Consider the following 17641-nt stretch of genomic DNA (forward strand, 5'->3'; position numbering starts at 1 on the left):
GTGACTTCCGAGTCCACCAGCTGGACATGCCATCTGGAAACACAGGCTTTAAACAAGCACACGGTTCTTTTCAATGCAAAAAAGCCCTGGTTGGTTTAGCTCTCGCAAAGGTCAGTTTATCATAAACAGTCATGTTCACAAAGTCTTAGGGCAGGAAACGCAGGACTTGCCAAGCCCCTGAGAGTTGTACAGCTGGCGGAAAATGAGGTCTTTCTGTGGTATGTCATCTTTAGGTTTCTCTCTCTGCTCCTCCTGTTGTGGTGGTTGGTGTTTTCCTCCTGAGACGGCTTCCTCTGCTTCCTCTGCTTCCTCTGGCTTGTTTGTGACCCTTGAAGGGTGCCTCATTTGTGAGTCTTCAGGACATTCCATCCTGTCCTTCCCCGTCCTGGGGAGATATTTCAGTGCACAGGTTAAAGGCACAGACTCTAGAGAAAGATTCCCTGAATTTGACTCCTGGCTTATGACTAACTTCTCTGGTTCCAGTTTCTTCATCAATAAAGTGAGGTACTATTAGCAGCCTCCACCAATCGTGAGGAGTAAATAAGGGAAGGTCCTTAATTACCAAGCACAGCAATGTCACATACTACATGCTCAATACATACAGCTGTGTTTTTGTCATCATCATAGCAACTCTGGTGTTCACAGCTCCTGGTTGGGTGTTTCCCAGTCCCAGTGTAGACTTCTTAGCAGAGAGAACCATTGGCTGAGCTCAGCTTTTCCCATGAGTTCATAGGTAGCCAGGCTTTCTGATCCAATCAACCCAGGCTGGAGGATGGACTTGGTGTATCAAACACAAGGCACCTGCCCATCAGTTCATCAGGGGCTGTGTGTGTGAGGCCATCCTTTTAGAATGGGATATGAGTGTAGCCAGCACCTGACAGATGCCTGATACTATACGTAGGGATCTTTTCTCAAACATTAAATATATAACTTTAATAAGTGCTCCCAACCCCAGGATTAGAGGCATCTGCTCTCTCTTGCCCAACTTGGGCCCAGTAGAGAATTCGTCCCAATCTCCATTCCAGTGATATGCTTTCCTATGTCCCAGAGACTCACCTAGCTGGTCCGCATTTGTCAAATACCTACCACAGGGTACCAGCCATCATGGTCTGCAAGGCGATGACAGTGGGCTCGGGTCAGAGGATAGGGCATGAAGATACACGAGGATCAATCTATCTTTCAAGGCTCTTAAAAGCAGGTGGGCTTCACACAACAATTCTAAGCCAGGGGAGTGAGTCATAAATTTGATATTGGAGTCCTAACATGTTAAGCCACCGCGGAAAATGCTAGGTACATCCCACCTGCTGGGGTTCTGAAGAAAGTCTTCATGAGGGAAATTATTCAGCTGGATGGTGATGATGGGAAAGTACTGACCAGCCAAGGGGAGAAAAATATATATTTCAGACACTTTAAGTAAATAATGTGAATAAGTTTCCCAAGCTGAGGAGGTTTAGAGTCTGTGGGAACCACAGTTAATGGTCTGGTTTGGTTCAAGTACAGATTATTGACTGCTTGAGGAAGGGTGATGTTGGGTGGTGGTTTGATAGGGTTTCAGAACCGCTTGCTTATGCCCCAAATGAAGCTGTTTTCAAGAGGGGAGTGGTTTGACCTAAGACTGAAATTGTTTTTGTAAGTACAGTTGTTTCGATATCAGAGGGAAGCTGCTGTCAGGGTGTCACTGGTGTCTGTGGTTGCTGCTAGACTCAGCTGCTGAGGGGTGTTGCTGGCGTTTATTGATAACAACTCATGAAGAAGCAGCTATGGCCAGAGGACATTTAGACTATGAATGCATAAAGTTTATGAGGCTCATCCGAGCATGTTCAGTCTGGGCAGGGCGACCCATTGCCAATGTCAGTAGCTCTCCAGAGACCTTGGAGTGTTCACTGCCATGACAAGGGGACTCTTTACAGGCAGTGGTGAGACCATGACGTGGCCCTTGAAGGGACTCATCCTGCCCATCAACATGAGCCCCGCGGTCCCCTAGCAACTGTGCTCTAGCAACAGAGACATTGGCTTTTGCACTGACTACTCTTAGTTGGTTCAGCCCCCCTCCCGAGAGCCAACTCACAGAAAGACACAACTGAACTAAATTTGAACTCTGCCCCTCTCACTTCCCCTTCCCTGGAACAGCAGTGGAATGAGTCTATCATCGCTTTAGAGGATGTTATTTCTTCACTGAAAGACATCACCGATATGCTATTGGCTTGTCAATTATTATAATTCCTGAAGTAAGCCTGCATTGAATAAATTGTTGGTAAGGACAAGCTTAGTCTCTGAGCATAAATTTGCCTCCTGTACAAAACAAGTGTGCGACATGTGTAGAAACGTTAGCATGAGACCATGAAGGGCTTTGATGCCAAGCCAAAGAGTCAGTGCCTGGTTTTATAAACCAGTAGAACCTACAATAGAGAAATAAAATGGCTGCTACCTCACTCTGTTTTCATTTTATGGGCTTATTCTGTTGGCTGCATAAGTTGTAAATGTCCACGTCAGTGTATCTTTCTCCCAGCTCCTAAAAGATAGGAGCTATATAATAACTAACAAAGGCCAGACACTCACCTTTGTACCTGCCAGGTGGTACTCTAGACACTTGCGTCCTCATAGCAATCCTCTGAAGTAGGCATCATTATTGTCCTCCTTAGCAGTGAGTGATGAGGGAGGCGCTGAGCAGAAAACAACCTACTTGAAGTCGCCACCTGGGAAGTGGCAAAGCTGGTGCCGGAACCCAGGCGTACCGCTGTGTGACACAGCCTCCCACTAGCACGGACATGCCTTCCCAGAAACACCACATCTCGCTCAGACAACAGTTCTGGGCTTTGGAGAAAAGACTTTCCTGTAAGCTATGCAGCAGGTGATGCTTTCCAGAGCCACAAAGACAGGAGACGGAGGGAGCCTGTTTGCCTGTGGCCTAGCTACGCGTGGGTAGGTGGCCTTTCTCTAGATGGGGGAGACAAAAAATGCAGCCTTGGCCCAGACTTGGGATCTGGAAGAAGATCCCTGCCTTTAAGGCCGGAGAGCAATTTTCGAAAGGACTTCAAGCCCTGAATAATTTATGTACTAATGCCTCCGCTCCTTACATGAAGCTTTTACTTTCGAACCACAAGAGCAAACAGAAGCACAGGTGTTTTCTTAGAACCCCCTAGTATCAGAGTTGGGAGGACTTTTCCCCGCCGTTGAACCTCTTCTCTCTAATTTCAAGTTCTGGATCCCTCGCTCCATTTCCATCCGCTTCGGCAGTTCGCAGCCCCTTGGTTTCCACTGCCCCACAGTGATGCATTACCTCGGCTGATGCGATAGGACCGTGGTGGGTTCTGTGCAGTTCCTGGCACACTAACCCTGTACCACGCCTCTTTCTTCCATTCAAAGCAAATCAATAATGCAAATCGCTAGAAGGGGTGCTGTTGCAGGGACAGACTGGATCGTATTCCAAAGAGTATTTAGAAAGTCACTCATGTGCAAAGGGTGGCAGTTTAATTGTTAATAGCCAAAATAACTAGTAATGCTGCACTCCGCTGTCCTTTATGTTGAATACGGAACTTTTGTAGCTGAACAGGGCTGATTTTACTGGTGGGTGAGATCATCCAGTGACTGGGAGTTCATCATTTCCGATCCATGACGGCTTTGGACAGTTTCACTGCCAGCAAATTCTTCCTCCTGAGCAGTGGGAAACCGTCTCTAACGGGAACTGGTCGGTGATAGCTCTGGAACGTCCATGTGTCCCCTGTTCCGCCTCTTCTCCTAGTGTTCTTAGAACCTGTGCTAAAATTTCACAGTTTTGTTCAAGTCCTTTACCTCCATTTCCTGTACTCAGCAGACGACCTTCCCTGGGACATGCCACATGCTCAGAAAGCGTTTGCTGGTTGACTGTCCCCTCCTCTGCAAAACAGTCACCACGAATGAGCCAAGCTCTAAATTCTATCCCACCAACACCTTACGTTTGTCTTCTGGCCACAATCTCAGAGGAAGAGGCTCGTCCCTTCTACAAGGTTTATTTGTCCCTCTGGGCTCTAAATCTAATCTGTTTCGGCTAATTCAGGGATGTGGTTACTCTACACACAAGAAACAGTGCCATTCCTCTTGGGTAGAAATGATTTTCCCCTCTCAAAGGATAATTCGCTCTGAGTGAATGTGCCGTTTTAGGAATTCAAGCAGTGAATCTCATGTGTATCAGGGAAGAGACTCCTGAGGCATTTGTGCGTCCGTTGCGCCGCATTCTTCATCGGAGCCGCAGCCCAGAATTACCCGGGAGCTTTTAAAAATTCTGGTGAGCAGGCCCCCTCAGGGAGATCAGAGTCCCAGGGCGTGGAGGTAGGAACCAGGCCCTGGCATTTCTGAAGCTCTCCAGGTGATTCCAGGGTGCATCCAAGGTTGGGAACTACAGGTCCAAAGTCAGTCCTTGCTGCTCCGAGGGTGGTCCTAGACCACCGTCCTCGTCCTTAGGAGCGAGCTGCTTAACAAATGTAGAATCTCCAGCCTCATCTACTGAATCAGAATCCACATTTTAACATGATACCCTGGGGATTTCTATGCATGTTGACATTTGAGAAGCAGTGGTTTGGACCGGACTTTGGAGCAAGAGTCAGCAAACAAATCTGTAGGCCTGATCCAGCTCCCCGCCTGCCTTCACAAACCAAGTTTTATCGAACAAGCCACCCCCATTCATTTCCATGTTGTCTATGGCTGCTTTTGTGCTCCAGCGGTGGAATCAAGCCGTTGTAACTGAGACCTTATAGCCGGCAAAGCCTAACATTTTGCTATCTGGGCCTTCACAGAAAAAGTTTGCCAACCATTGCTTTAGAGGATGGAGTTTTAAGTCCAGCCAAGAAAGCATCTCCAGGCTTTTGTCACAGTGGAGGGCAGGACAAGATGTATCTATCTGCCTTTACGCCGTTGTCATGTCCCTTTTGAGGACAGTTCTGAACAGGCCTTTTATATTCACATCTACCAGGGGTTTCGCTGCCAAATGAGCCTCTTGTTTCTGGTAGAATTAATTCTGGATACATTCTCCAGAGAAACAGATGGGCCAGCACAAATCCGCCCTCAGAATCACGCTCACACACACGCAGACCTTTTATGTCATTTAAATGATGTTGCAGAATCATTAAGCTAATGCGATATTGCAAAGCCTCTACTGGAAAAACAGGACCGCATGGACCAGGAAGATGAGCTCCGCCTGGCAATCAAAATAATCTCTTACATTCTACTTCCCCTCAAAAGTAAGAAGGTTGCTACTTTTTTTCTTCTCTACATATCAGCTTGACTAGATCTTTTTAACAAACGTGTGCCCTTTACATTCATAAACCACTGGCCCCTGGCTAGAAAAGCAGAACCTATTCGGTTTGTCCAGTCAAGGAACAGGTGGGGCTGACCTACTCTGCAAGGCACACTTTTGCAAGACAGCTGGCGCAGCCTGGGTTTCAGTCTTCCCTCTGTCCTGCCTGGCCTCGCCTTGATAGGATCTGTCATCTTGCTCCAGTGGATACTTTATAGCATTCTTCTTGAACTCAAGCTTATGAGAAACTAACATGATCATCTCATTAAATTGCAGCTTCTGATTCAGTAATTCCCGGGATGGGCCTGAGATTCTGCATTTTCTGGCAGGGTCCAGGGTGATGCTGGTGATCTCAGGACCAAGCCTCGAGCCAAAACCATGGCCGATGGTCACACTCAGACCACTGCTTGTTGTTATAAACCAAGCTGTTCTGGTGCACGGTCATGCTCATTTGTCTCACATATTGTCCGTGGTTGCTTTCCTGCGAGGACAGCAGAGTGGAGTGGTCATGGCAGAGACTAGATGGTCTGCTAAGTCTAAAATATCCCCTTAGATATACCTGCCCCTTACAGAGAAAGGTTGCTGCTCTCATTCTCCATGAGTGGTCCAGGGATGGCTGGCACCAGCATCATTTGAAGGGTTTGTTATAAACATCGATTCCCAGGATTAACCCAGACCCACTCCTAAGGCAGCCCCGGGATGGTCCTGGGGAGCTCCACTGTTTTCAAGCTGCTCAGGTGATGCTGGTGGGCCTCACTTTGAGGTACGAGACCACCCCCAGTCCTCCTGAGGGAACCTGTCTGAATCATTGCTGGGAAGGACATTCTCCGGGCATAGGATGTGTTTGTTTACGGGCCTCAGGCTTCCCTAGATGCATACATCTGGGTCTAGCTGAGGTCCTCTGAGCTGTGCATGCCTCTCTTTCCTGCCATCAAAGTCCTGATGAGAGAGAGGCAGGCTCTTGGAATCACAGTGGTGCCGGCTGGGTCCCCAGGAGGCTGACTCTGAGTAGAAATGTGTGTGCAGGAGGTATATTAGGGAGTGTTCTTGGATGAACACCTGTAAAAGGGAGGGGGGGGCTTTCCCAGAATAAGCTGTAATGCAGTTTCAAGGGGGGAGTCTTAGCCAACCTCATGGAAAGCTCTAAAACTGGCATGGCCCTTTATACTGGTCCCCAAATAGGGTGAGAGTCAGACCTGTGTTCCCTCCAGAGCTGTCCTAAGGATGGGGCATGTCCTTGGACCAGGCGACCAGAAAGCTGAGAGCTGGGGCTGTCTTTAGGCAGCGTCCCTGGCAGTTGGGGAAATAATTCCGAAGGGGGATCTGCAAAGGGCCTTACAACATACATTCCAGGAGGTATCATTTGTATTATATATATTTAAATATTTTATTTCTTTATTTTTAAAGAGAGGAGAAGAGAGGGACAGAAACATTGATATGGCACCTCTTGTATGCACCTCCCCCCCCCCGGGGGACCTGGCCCACAACCCAGGCATGTGCCCTGACTGGGAACCGAAGCGGCCACCTTTTGCTTTGTGGGAAGATGCGCAACTGATTGTCACACCATTATTAAGTGGCAGTTACCATTTACCTTGCCCCCATCAGGTGCCTAGCAATATCCTCACTTATTTCATCCTCACAATTCACTTATGAGGTTGGAATTACTCGTTATTTTTAAACATGGCCCATGGAGGCTCAGAGAGGTCACATACCTTTCTCAAGGCCCCAAAGCAAGAAGGGATTCCAATGTAGACTCGCTAATACCTAATGTCATGATTTTCCATTAAACCAGCACTTCACAATTTGTATTCCCCAGAACAAGTGTTCACGGGTGTTACATCGTAGAGAGCAAAAAGACTTTTTTTTAAAGCTATTTGTATGGTCAAATAGCTTTAGGAAATCTTGCATTACATATAAACAGGTTTTGGGTAGGCTTCCTCAGAACATTTAACACGCCCATGCGCAGTGAGAATCTCCAAGAGGGCCATTAATATGCATGATTCCCCAACCTTACTTAAAAACGGAACTGTTTTGTAGAAGAAAGTACATGGGCTGCATTTTGGGTCATGATGCTTTATACCCTATTCAGTCCTCTTTCGAAGGGGACTCCACACTCCTTCCCTCTCTTTCTTGCCAAGAAGGGAACTTGCCCAGGGCTTCCTTGCAGAGGAATGGAATGTAGAGTTTAGACTTTGTTGCCTTTTGTCCTGATTTAGAAATACTGGTGCTGAAAGGTCCTGGGCAGGGGGAGGGAGGGCAGCCTCTGAGCAGGGACAGCGCGATCAAAGTGAAGCAAGGCCTCTGCACATTCCCACCGAGTTTGGCAGTGAGCAAGGTCAGTTTCCCAGGCAGCTGGGCGTCCGTGGTCAAGGGCCGCCCTACTCTCTGCAGGGCTCTTTGGGTTTCATGCCACAGTGTGCAGTTGACATACATACTCTCAATATAATGTTTAAAATGACAAGTGACAACAAGCCAGACGGACAACCTTAAACACCTTCCAAGAGAAGTTCAACATGCCTCTACTTAAGAAGTGTGAAATAAAGGTGAAAAAATCAATCTCACGGCAAATTACTTTTGCTAAAGACCCTTTCCTAAGTTAGGAAAATGCTACAGAGCCCCTCCTTGGGGGGCCTGGGGTGAGGCTGCCAGTAGCAGGATGAGGAGAAGTAGGCAGATGGTGGTGGGGGCGGTGCAGGCTCCTGCCTTGGTGCCATTCTCATGGCCAGGGTTCTAGCAAAGCTCACCCTGCATTGCAGTTTTCTTCCAGCTTCTCACATGAGGTATGGGGCTAATCACAGACCCACATGCAACTTGTCCAAATCAGACCCGGGACCCATTTTCAATCATGCAGGTAGAGGACTATAGAATCCGTATGATCACTAACATCTTGGAGGGGTTGGCCTTGGTCACGCTTGCTGAACTTCGTTAAGAGGGAAAGGCTCTTTTTGGCCGGGACAGTTTTGGAGACAGCAGATTTCAGCAGAATTCTTGTGCATCCCACTCACCAATGCAACCGTTCCTCCCCTGTAGGTAGCTGAAGGTTTACATAGCGCCCTTCCTCCCATTGTTGGAGCAGGACCCTGAGGAAGTGAAGAAGGCTGAGACTTGACCTTAGCATGCCCGACCGTTTCAGACCTGACAGGTAGACTTTCAACTTAAAATCAACCCCCGCCCCTAACATGTCCCACTGTTTGAACCTTGAATCTCTTGCCTCAGGTCCCAAGGGATGTCTGCCCTTGGCTATTAAATAAACAGACTGAGGGGGTGAAAAATAGGCCAGGGGACAGCCACAGAAAAATAACTTTTAAAATAGAACATAAAATTTCAGAAGGGAAGTGATTTGTCTAATCATAACTTTCTTTCAAGACGTTTCATAATGAAACAACACAGAAGAGATTGGTTGTGCAACCGCTTATTCTAAACTCTGGCCACAGCAAGGCAAGGTTGGAAAGAATCTCATGCTGTGTTTGTGGCCAAATTCTTCATTTCACAAGAGAAGGGCCAGAGAGGCAAAATCACGTTCTCTGGGTCCCGTAGCCGGCTGTTAGCTGCTGAGTCCATGTGGCTTCACTTCACTTCACTTTCCCCTTCCTGCTTTCAAAACTGAATGAGTTGACCCCTAAACTAAACCTTGAGCAATATTCTGGCAGGATTGAGGTCATTCTATGACAGCACGTCTTAAGAGATGGGGCTTTAGCAATAGCAATCGCTGCATTAGTCAATATTTAAGGGGTACAAATGGAAGATGGGTTTCTTGGGTCAGGAGAGCATGGAATAACCAGGGATGCAGGTGGGGGCGGGCCAATCTGAGCTTGCTGTCATGTTTGTTTTGGGCTTCTATTGTAAGGGGAATAATTCACTTTAGGCCTGTCAGCATTTGGCCTTGAAATGGCCCCGTGTTCTGTCTTTGAAAGATTGGGGCTGTATGATTGAATATTTCCCTTGTCACTGAAGTGAGAAGAATCTTAGCACCCATCTCACAGAGTTGTTGCGGAGATCAAATGAGCTGCTCTGTCAAATCTCACAGCGCAGCCTGGCACTTAGCCCACTCTCAGGGAACTAGCTATTTGTTTTGTGGTTGTCATTTTTATTTTATTTATTTATATAAAAGGCAGTATTTTTAAAAAAATTTTTTTTATTTATTTATAGAGAGGAGAAAGGCGGGAGAAAGGGAGGGAGAGAAACATCAATGTGTGGTTGCCTCTCATGCGCCCCCTATTGGGAATTTAGCCCGAAACCCAGGCATGCGTCCTGACTGGGAATCAAACTGGCCACCCCTTGGTTCACAGGCCGGCACTCAATCCACTGAGCTACACCAGCCAGGGCTGACTTTTATTTTGTGAAATAAATTTTTAATTTGGAAAAGGTCCAAATATATCAAAAAGTTGAGACAATAGTACAATGATTACCAAAACACCCAACATCCTGATTTAACAACTGTTAATATTTTGTTGTATTTGCTTCACCTACATGCAGGGCATGTGTGTATGATGCGTATTTATTTATTTTTTGCTAACCCTTTTGAAAATAAGTGTCAGACATCATGGTACTTCAGCCCTACATACCTCAGCATTCATGCCTTAAAAAGGATGATTTCCTTCATAACTGTATCATTAACATAATAAGAAAAAGAGTAATAATTCCCTAATAGCTCATTTCTGGTCCATATTCAGTTGTTCTTAATTGCTCATCTTATAGTTTTGTTTTTTTTGAGTCAGAATCTACTGGAAGTTGACATGATACATCCTGGTGTGTGATATCTCTTTGGTCTCCGCTAATCCAGAGCACACCGGCCCCTACTTTCCCATGGCGTCGCTGTGTTAGAGAAAGAAGGCCAATTGTCTCGAGGAATGTCTTAGGTTTTGTCACTGTCTAGTGGTCTGTGGTGTTATTTCATTTTTTCCACTGTCTTGTATATTTTCTATCAGATGAAATGGGGCCTGAAGGGCTGATTACATGTGGGATAAATATTTTGGGCAAAAACACAACGCTTTCTAAGTCATGCTGGCTACTTCATGTCACTTTGCTCTGGTAGGTGCATCCCGTCAGACTGTCACGATGGACCTGATAATAATTAGCTATTATTATTTCCCAGGAGAGAAAGCAGTACTTAAACCTTCGTTGGTGGCCTTTGACAAACTTGCCCAGGACATGGAGCCAAAAAGGAGAGTTAATCTCTATGGGCAGGGGAAGAAGGTGGAAGAGGGGGGTACGGGGGCAAAGCAAATAAACCAGAAACCCTAAGATCACTGATTTCCATGAGAGATTTTGGGTAATTCAGTGTCATGGCTGGTGTCTTCTCAGGTGTGGGGTTAAATATCAAAGTTAAGTAAGAAAATGGCTAAGTCTTGTTATTGGCTACATATTGTGCCAGACACTTGGGGTGGGAGACAAAGATGAACTTGAACATGAAAGTCCAGTGACTTTTCAAAATTCTCTGACACTGGCTAAGGGAATCACTCTATAGTTGACCCTTGAATAATATGGGTTTGTACTGTGTTGGTTCACTTATACATGGGATTTTTTCAATACATGCCTTTACTGTTTTTGATCCATGGTTGGAAGTTTGTAGATGTGAAGGGCCAATTGTAAGCACTGATTGAGAACATTTTATATAGGGAATTTCCTTACACCACAAGTGGTGATATTTGCGGGGGCTTCTGGAATCAATCCCTCAAGCGTACTGAGGGGCACCTGAGCTTCTGAGGTATCACAAGTTCAATTTTAGCCCTGGCTGGTATGGCCTAGTAGACTGAGCTCTGGCCTGCAAACCAAAGGATTGCTGGTTCGATTCCTGGTCAAGCCACATGCCTGGGTTGCCTACCAGGTCCCCAACGGGGGGTGTGTGAGAGGCAACCAATGAATGTATCTCTTGCACATTGATGTTTCTCTTCCACTCTTTCTCCCTCCCTTCCCCTCTCTTTCTCTAAAAATAAATACACAGAGTCTTTTAAAAATGGTTCAAATGGTAAAATTTATGTTATGTATATTTTACTACAATTTAAAAAAAAAGGATACAGAAACAGTGAGATGAATTGTCCAAAGCACACAGCCGTTATGAGGAGAAGTTGGGGTTTGAACCTCTCTGTGTAATATGGGGTAAAGCATCATGTGGAGAAAAAGTAGTAAGTGGACAGTAACGACACCGATGTCCAGACGAAGCAGAAACTGCCGAACACACGTCAGCGTCTCATGTCTACTCCGGGCCAATGTCCTGACCTGAGGTGGCTTCTCAGAAGAAGAGTGGGTGAGTGGGAAAAATGCAAACGCCTCACCCACCGAACATTGTCCGACCACATCCTCATAAGCCTGTGCTGCCCGGCGGCCTTGTCTGCCGCCTTATCGCCTGGTTCCACCTCTGTTTGAACTTTGACAATAATTAAAGAAGAAAAAGAAAAGCAAACATGCCTCCTACAGCCTGCAAATAACCGCTTTAATGTGAGTAAATAGTTGACGTTTAAACAACATGGGTGTTAGTAGCATCAACCCCCCGACTCTGTCCAGATGGAATTTAACGTTCTTTAAAAAAGATTTTATGTGTTTGCTTTTAGAGAGAGGGGAGAGAAACATCGATGTGTGAGAGAAAACACTGATTGGTCGCCTCTCACATCCCCCCCAGCAGGGACCTGGCCTGCAACCCAGGCAAGTGCCCTGACTGGGAATGGAACTGGTAGCCTTTCAGTCTACGCCAGTCAGGGTTACCATTGTAGCCAATTTAAATGTGCAGCTTAGTGGCAGTGGCAGTAAGTACATTCACAACATCGTGTGACCATCAGCACTATTTTCAGAGCGTTTTCATCACCCTTGACAGAAAGTCTGCCCGTTAACCCGCAACTCCCCCTTTCTGCCTGCCCTCAACCTCTGTGAGTTGCTATTCTGCTTTCTGTCTCTGCAGATCCGCCCAGTCTGGGCACTTTATGTAAGTGGTGTGGATGGGGAAAACAGTTTCCGTGGAAAGTGACCTCAGATCAGGGTGATCTGATCGTACATTCCTAAGTGGGCGGGTCATGGTGGTATTTGCACCCCAGGCCTGTAACTTCTGTAGTGAAAGGTTGTACAGCCAGCCCTCCCCACTGTTCTCGTGCATCTAGGTTAGTGCACCTTTGAGATGCCAGAATCGTCCTCAGAGTGGGTATTAACCCTCCGGAGAGCACACAGTCTCGTTAATTGTCCTGTAACCCAACCCCTGCCTTGCTTTTTCCCTTCTCGATATAATCTTCCAGTAACAGTGGCTGTGAAACTGTGTCCTTCCGAGCGTCTGAGACCTGGCTCCTTGGCCTGTGTCGTCAGTATGACTCAGAGAAACTCATAGAAATTCTCTACATTTTGGGGTGCTCCTTACGTGGACTGTGGAATCCTACACTATTTGTCCTTTTCTGTTTGACTCATTTCACTTAGCATGATGTCTGGCTGTCTCATCTGTGTTGCAGCATGCATTAGAATTTCATTCCTTGAGGCCGAATCATAAATACCCAGTGTAAGTGTGCACCGCATTTGGTTTATCCATTCATCGGGCGACACACATATGTTTCCACGTCATCGTGGCCATATGTTTTAAAGGGGACAATGACATCTCATTCCCAGGGTTTTGCTGAAAATAACTAGGAAGAGACTTGGAGAACAGAAGGTGCTCCATTAATGTTATCCTATTTTCTTTCTTTCTCCATGATGCGAAAGCTCACATCATTCTTTTAGAACGCAAGTAAGGGCCTGTGATGAGGAGGATAATTCTTTTCCTTTCCTTTTCTGATCCTCTGCTACTACTTCTTTAATTGACATCTTGGCTCTTTAAATCATTTCAAGGAGGAAGTTTGTCTGAGGCTATGCTGGGGTTTGGGAAGGGGTTCCCAAAGGGGACAGGAGTAGGGTTAGATAGAAACACGCATTCAGTTGGTTACATGTTGCCAAACCTAAGAACATGTGTTAGTTGAAGGGTTTTTTCTCACTTTTTCCAAAACAGCAATGGAGCTTTAGTGGAGATAGCGATCTTTGAAACCTGACCCTCCTTATTGCAAAAGCCTCCAGTGTTCAGATCTGGGCCATCAGGACTGGGAAATGGAGATTAATCTCAATTCAGTCCTTTTCTTCTTCCTAGAGCAGATGGTCCCCCCTCCCCCCACCCACATTGTAGGAGAAAGGGCAAAGGCTGTGTTTTCCTAATGTAACTTAGAAGAAATATGTGTTTCCAAGGATCCCAAGAAAAAAAAACCTATTTCATCTTGTCTTTGAAGGGCTTCCGAGTATGCCACCCCAAAATATGTCACTCTGACCTAAGGACTGTTTTAACCTCACTGCAACTGAGAGAAAGCAGACCCAAGGAACCCTGGCTGCCCTTGGCCTCTCTCCTAGAAAGGGCCGGGTGATTCTTCATCAACAAGGACAACTCCAGACTCGTCCCAGCCCCTGGCTGGCACCAGAGATATCTGCATAACAGACTAGACGAATTAACCCTTATTTTCCGTGTTTCCCCCAGTACATTCACCTGCCTACAATCTGTTGCCCCTAAAAATGCAGGCCTTCTCCTTTGTCTTGTCACCTTTCTACAAATTTATTGTCAAGAACAATAAACGTGTCTGTTGTCAGTCTCTCAGGGCCCAGTGAATGAACCTAAGATTGTTAGAGGAAAAACCATTTTTTTCTTCCTGACAAATTCTTCTTGTGTAACCTAAGTGATATATCTTTAAAAAAAATAATAAAACAGGTAGAGGGACAAGGAAGGAATTGTCTTCCAGAGTCCCTGCCACAGGTCTCCTGACAAGTTCAGTATTGGTCCTTGATCTGGAAAGGAGCAGTCCCCAGTTTGGTTTATTTTTAATTTTTTTAATGTTTTATTGAAGTATGCATGTACCACACAGCACATATATGTACACTGAATGGATTTTTAGAAGCTGAACACACCCTTGTAACCAGCACCGAGAACAAGAAACAGAACATTCCCAGTTGCTCAAAACCCCCATCTCTGCCCCCGCCTCCTGCAGGAATGAACCTACCACAGTGTACCTACCCAGTCTGTGATTAACGGCAGGTCCCCAGGTTTTTTTTTTTTTTTAGGTCCCCAGGCTTTAACAGTAAATCCCACAGGTGTTCAGAGCAGCTGGTCAAGACTATTTAAACATGGCAGTGGATGGATCTTCACTGGGTCATATCAGGAACAACCTATAGTTGTTCTCCGTTAATTTACCCACAAGGCATCATGGGAATTTGCCTTCTAGTTTGACCCCATCAGTTCCCCGTGCACAGAGAGGTCAGACTGGAAAGACATGAGGACAAGTTAGAGCCAAGCTGATTTCCTCTTTTCTCCAGTCATGGGGTCATTAGCAGCTGATCGCTTAGGGTCAGCGATGCAACTTTTGACAGCGCCAGAAGTCACTTTCCTAGGAAGGTTTGGAATGTGAGTGTGATAGGCATCTTTGGAATATTCGTATTCAAAGAGCTGATTCACAGAGATGCTTACTAAAGGGAGGGAGTACTAGGAGGTGAATGAAGTCCTGAAACAAATTATCCGAGACAAAACACATCTTCAAAATAAGACAGCGAGGCTTGAGAGAGGGACGTGACCCATGGCATTTTGCTACATGTCACCAAAGACAGAACTGATGAGGTCAGAAACCGCCCTGGCTGTGTTAGCTTCCTCACTAAAAATAAACAACCCTTGGGGATTAGCCTCTTTTTAAAAATAACTCATTTTAAATTTTGTTGCAACTTTTTATCAGTCAGATAGCTGCTCCCAACTTAAAAAAAAAAGAATATGACACCTGTTTTATTTTACTTTTTACAGTATCACCTGCTACCTTTGTAAACCTAGAAAATACAAATTTTGAAATGTTAATTTCCCAATCAGGGATAACTTCGAACTTTTTTGATGAATATCTTTTTAGTCTGTAAACATGTATTTATATACCTCTTTACACTAATGACAACAGCGTATTTACTGCTTTGCAACTTGCTTCGTTTCTCTAAAAAGGCGTCGTGAGGTTTCTGCGCAGAGAAGGCCCACAGAGGGGCCAATGGCTCTGCTTCTCATGTGAGAAAAACTCAAGAGGGAAGGGAAGGTAGTCAAGCAAAGTCAAAACCTTCCCAGTTTATCATGAACACTTCCCCTTTTGCTATTCTTATCCAATGATATTGAATAATCATATTTTTCCCATCATGAGGAAGAGTCACGCTTTATTTAACGTATCCCTTACGTGTCTCAGTAGGTGATTTCCAATCATTCATCACTGAAACACACACTGCAGTGGACGGACTCACAGAGAAATCTCTGTGCACATGCGTTATTGTTTATTCCAGTACACCCCTACAAGAGGTATTGCCCACTCCAGACCTACGTATCCGCTCTCCAAAGCATTTCGATACTGAGTCCCAAAATCGCGCCCCAGAGCAGTTGTAGCGATTTACAATCCCACCAGCACTTTTCTGAGCCGTTGCCAGTGCTGAGTAAGTACGGAAAATATGAGCATCCAAAGAAGTCTTTGCAAATTTGTTGGGAAATACACGGTACCCTGTGCATTCTTTAACTCGTGTTGTGCATGGACGTTAAGTTCAAATTCTCATCCTGTCTTTGATGCCTTTTGTTTGGGCTACTACCTAGCCTTCCAGTTCTGTCTTCTTCATATTCTCTCTCTCTCTCTCTCTCACACACACACACACACAGTGATTTTTGTTCGAAGGGAGTCATATATTCCTAACTCTATTTTTCCTATGCTTCTTCTCCCCAGAAGAAACTCACCCTCCATCTACTCTCACCTTAGCCTTCCAGCTGTATGTCTCAAAATTCCTTACTTGAGACTATTTCAAAGGCCACTTCCCTCATCAGGTCCCTTCTTGACACTCCCACGCAAACGGAATCTTTCCCTTTTTTTCCTGTGATTCTTATCTGTTAATGACCTTACCATACCCTCGTCACAGCTATCGTCATTTCCAGAAGGAAGGCTGCAGCCCGTTTTTAATTCTGTCTGGCACTAGGGAAGTCGTGTTTCCTCATCCTGTCTGTGTTCTCATCTGGACACTGAAGGCTGATTCAGAGTAGATGGCTTCTGAGTGCTGGTTTACTTTTAACAATTTCTCTGCTAGTCCTCATATGCGCCTCATTCCACAGCTAGAGCAGTCAGTGATCCGTATGTTTCCCGAAGCCACAGCGGCCTTTGAGAACCTGATGACAATTTTGAGCCCTAATTCCCCTCACATTGATTTAGAGATAAAGATATTTGGGGGGGGGGTGGTCAGAACAAGCCACCCCGAGATGTGCCTCAGTGGTATGCAGATTATTTTGAGCTAAAAGGAACTTTAGCTTCAGGCTCAATAGGAACTTTAGTCTTTACCTACGATCTCTGGGGCAGGACACACTTCTATTTACTAAATGTCCGCTTTCCTTATCGTCCTGCCCTGACCCTTTGAAGCCCCAAGGGGCATTGCCTCATCCCTCACTCCAGACGTCTTACCCACCTCCGTCCTTTCTGTCTCGGAACCAACCTCCCGTGCATATGGGGTCTCTGACTCTCATGTATGTGGGGTCCCCACACATAGGTATGCATCAGATGTGGTTATTTCTTTCTTTTTTTTGCTGATCTGTCACATGTCTATTTGATTATTAGATGGGCCAGAAGCACCTTGCACAAAAAGGAAAGTTTGTTTCTCCCCCCCAGTATTTAATAGATATGTAGTTATTCAACCAACAGTACAAGTCCATTTGTGGACCTGAGGTTGAGAGCTGTGGCTCTTGAAGGCTGCGTTGTGTTCATTTTTGTTTCACTCTTGACTAGAGTGAGAAGGCTCATTGCGTATTTGTTACTGTGAGTCCTATTCAAACCACTAAGGTGATAAGGCTGAAAAATAACGAGGTTTACTCCTTGGGGCTAAGGATAAATTTCTTTCTAGCCACCTTTGGCATTAATTCTCCACTCATGTCACCACCTTAAAATGCCAAACTGAGAGGCTTTGAGAACACATTTGAATAAGCCACTACCTTTCTTTTTAGGCCCCACTACCCAGCAGGCATTTTGGTGAATTCCGGAAAGCAGTTTGCGATTTCAGATTTCCTCAGTCAGAGGGTTGCCAATCAGTGAGCAGTTACAACGTAATGTTATTCCTCCAACAGAAGGTCGTGGATTTGTAAGAGATTAGTTCATGGGGTAGGAGTTGATTGGGAGAGGATAGACCAGGCAGTTTTCAAGTAGGTCTCTATTATTACCAAATCTGTATACAAATGCTCTAAATGAAGAACAGAGTTTATGTGGGCTTGTGTTAAAAAAAATCTTGTTGATAATTTTCAAGATCTTTATCTGGCTATCTCAGTAAAGGGAAAAATATTTGCCTTAAAAAGTATATGCCTCTCCCCTGGCTAATGTAGCTCAGTGGATTGAGAGCGGG

General features: G+C 45.5%; 1 protein-coding gene across 2 annotated transcripts in view; it reads right to left on the reverse strand.

The window, feature by feature from the left end:
• Window positions 1-299: 299 nt before the first annotated feature.
• The window catches only part of SMIM36 (small integral membrane protein 36), a 42217-nt gene continuing 24875 nt past the window's right edge, over window positions 300-17641 (reverse strand). Inside the window, exons 1-2 of one of the 2 annotated variants that reach the window (XR_008389986.1) lie at window positions 2560-2615; window positions 300-385 (exon numbers count right to left, since the gene is read on the reverse strand). The gene's annotated coding sequence lies outside the window, so the exon portion shown is untranslated. Of the gene's footprint in view, window positions 386-2559; window positions 2616-17641 lie in introns of those variants that run through there. The other variant, XM_053656662.1, reaches the window with a different exon arrangement.

Source organism: Artibeus jamaicensis, unplaced genomic scaffold, assembly GCF_021234435.1.
Source record: "Artibeus jamaicensis isolate MK-2021 breed Jamaican fruit bat unplaced genomic scaffold, CSHL_Jam_final contig_1998, whole genome shotgun sequence".
Taxonomy (NCBI): domain Eukaryota; kingdom Metazoa; phylum Chordata; class Mammalia; order Chiroptera; family Phyllostomidae; genus Artibeus; species Artibeus jamaicensis.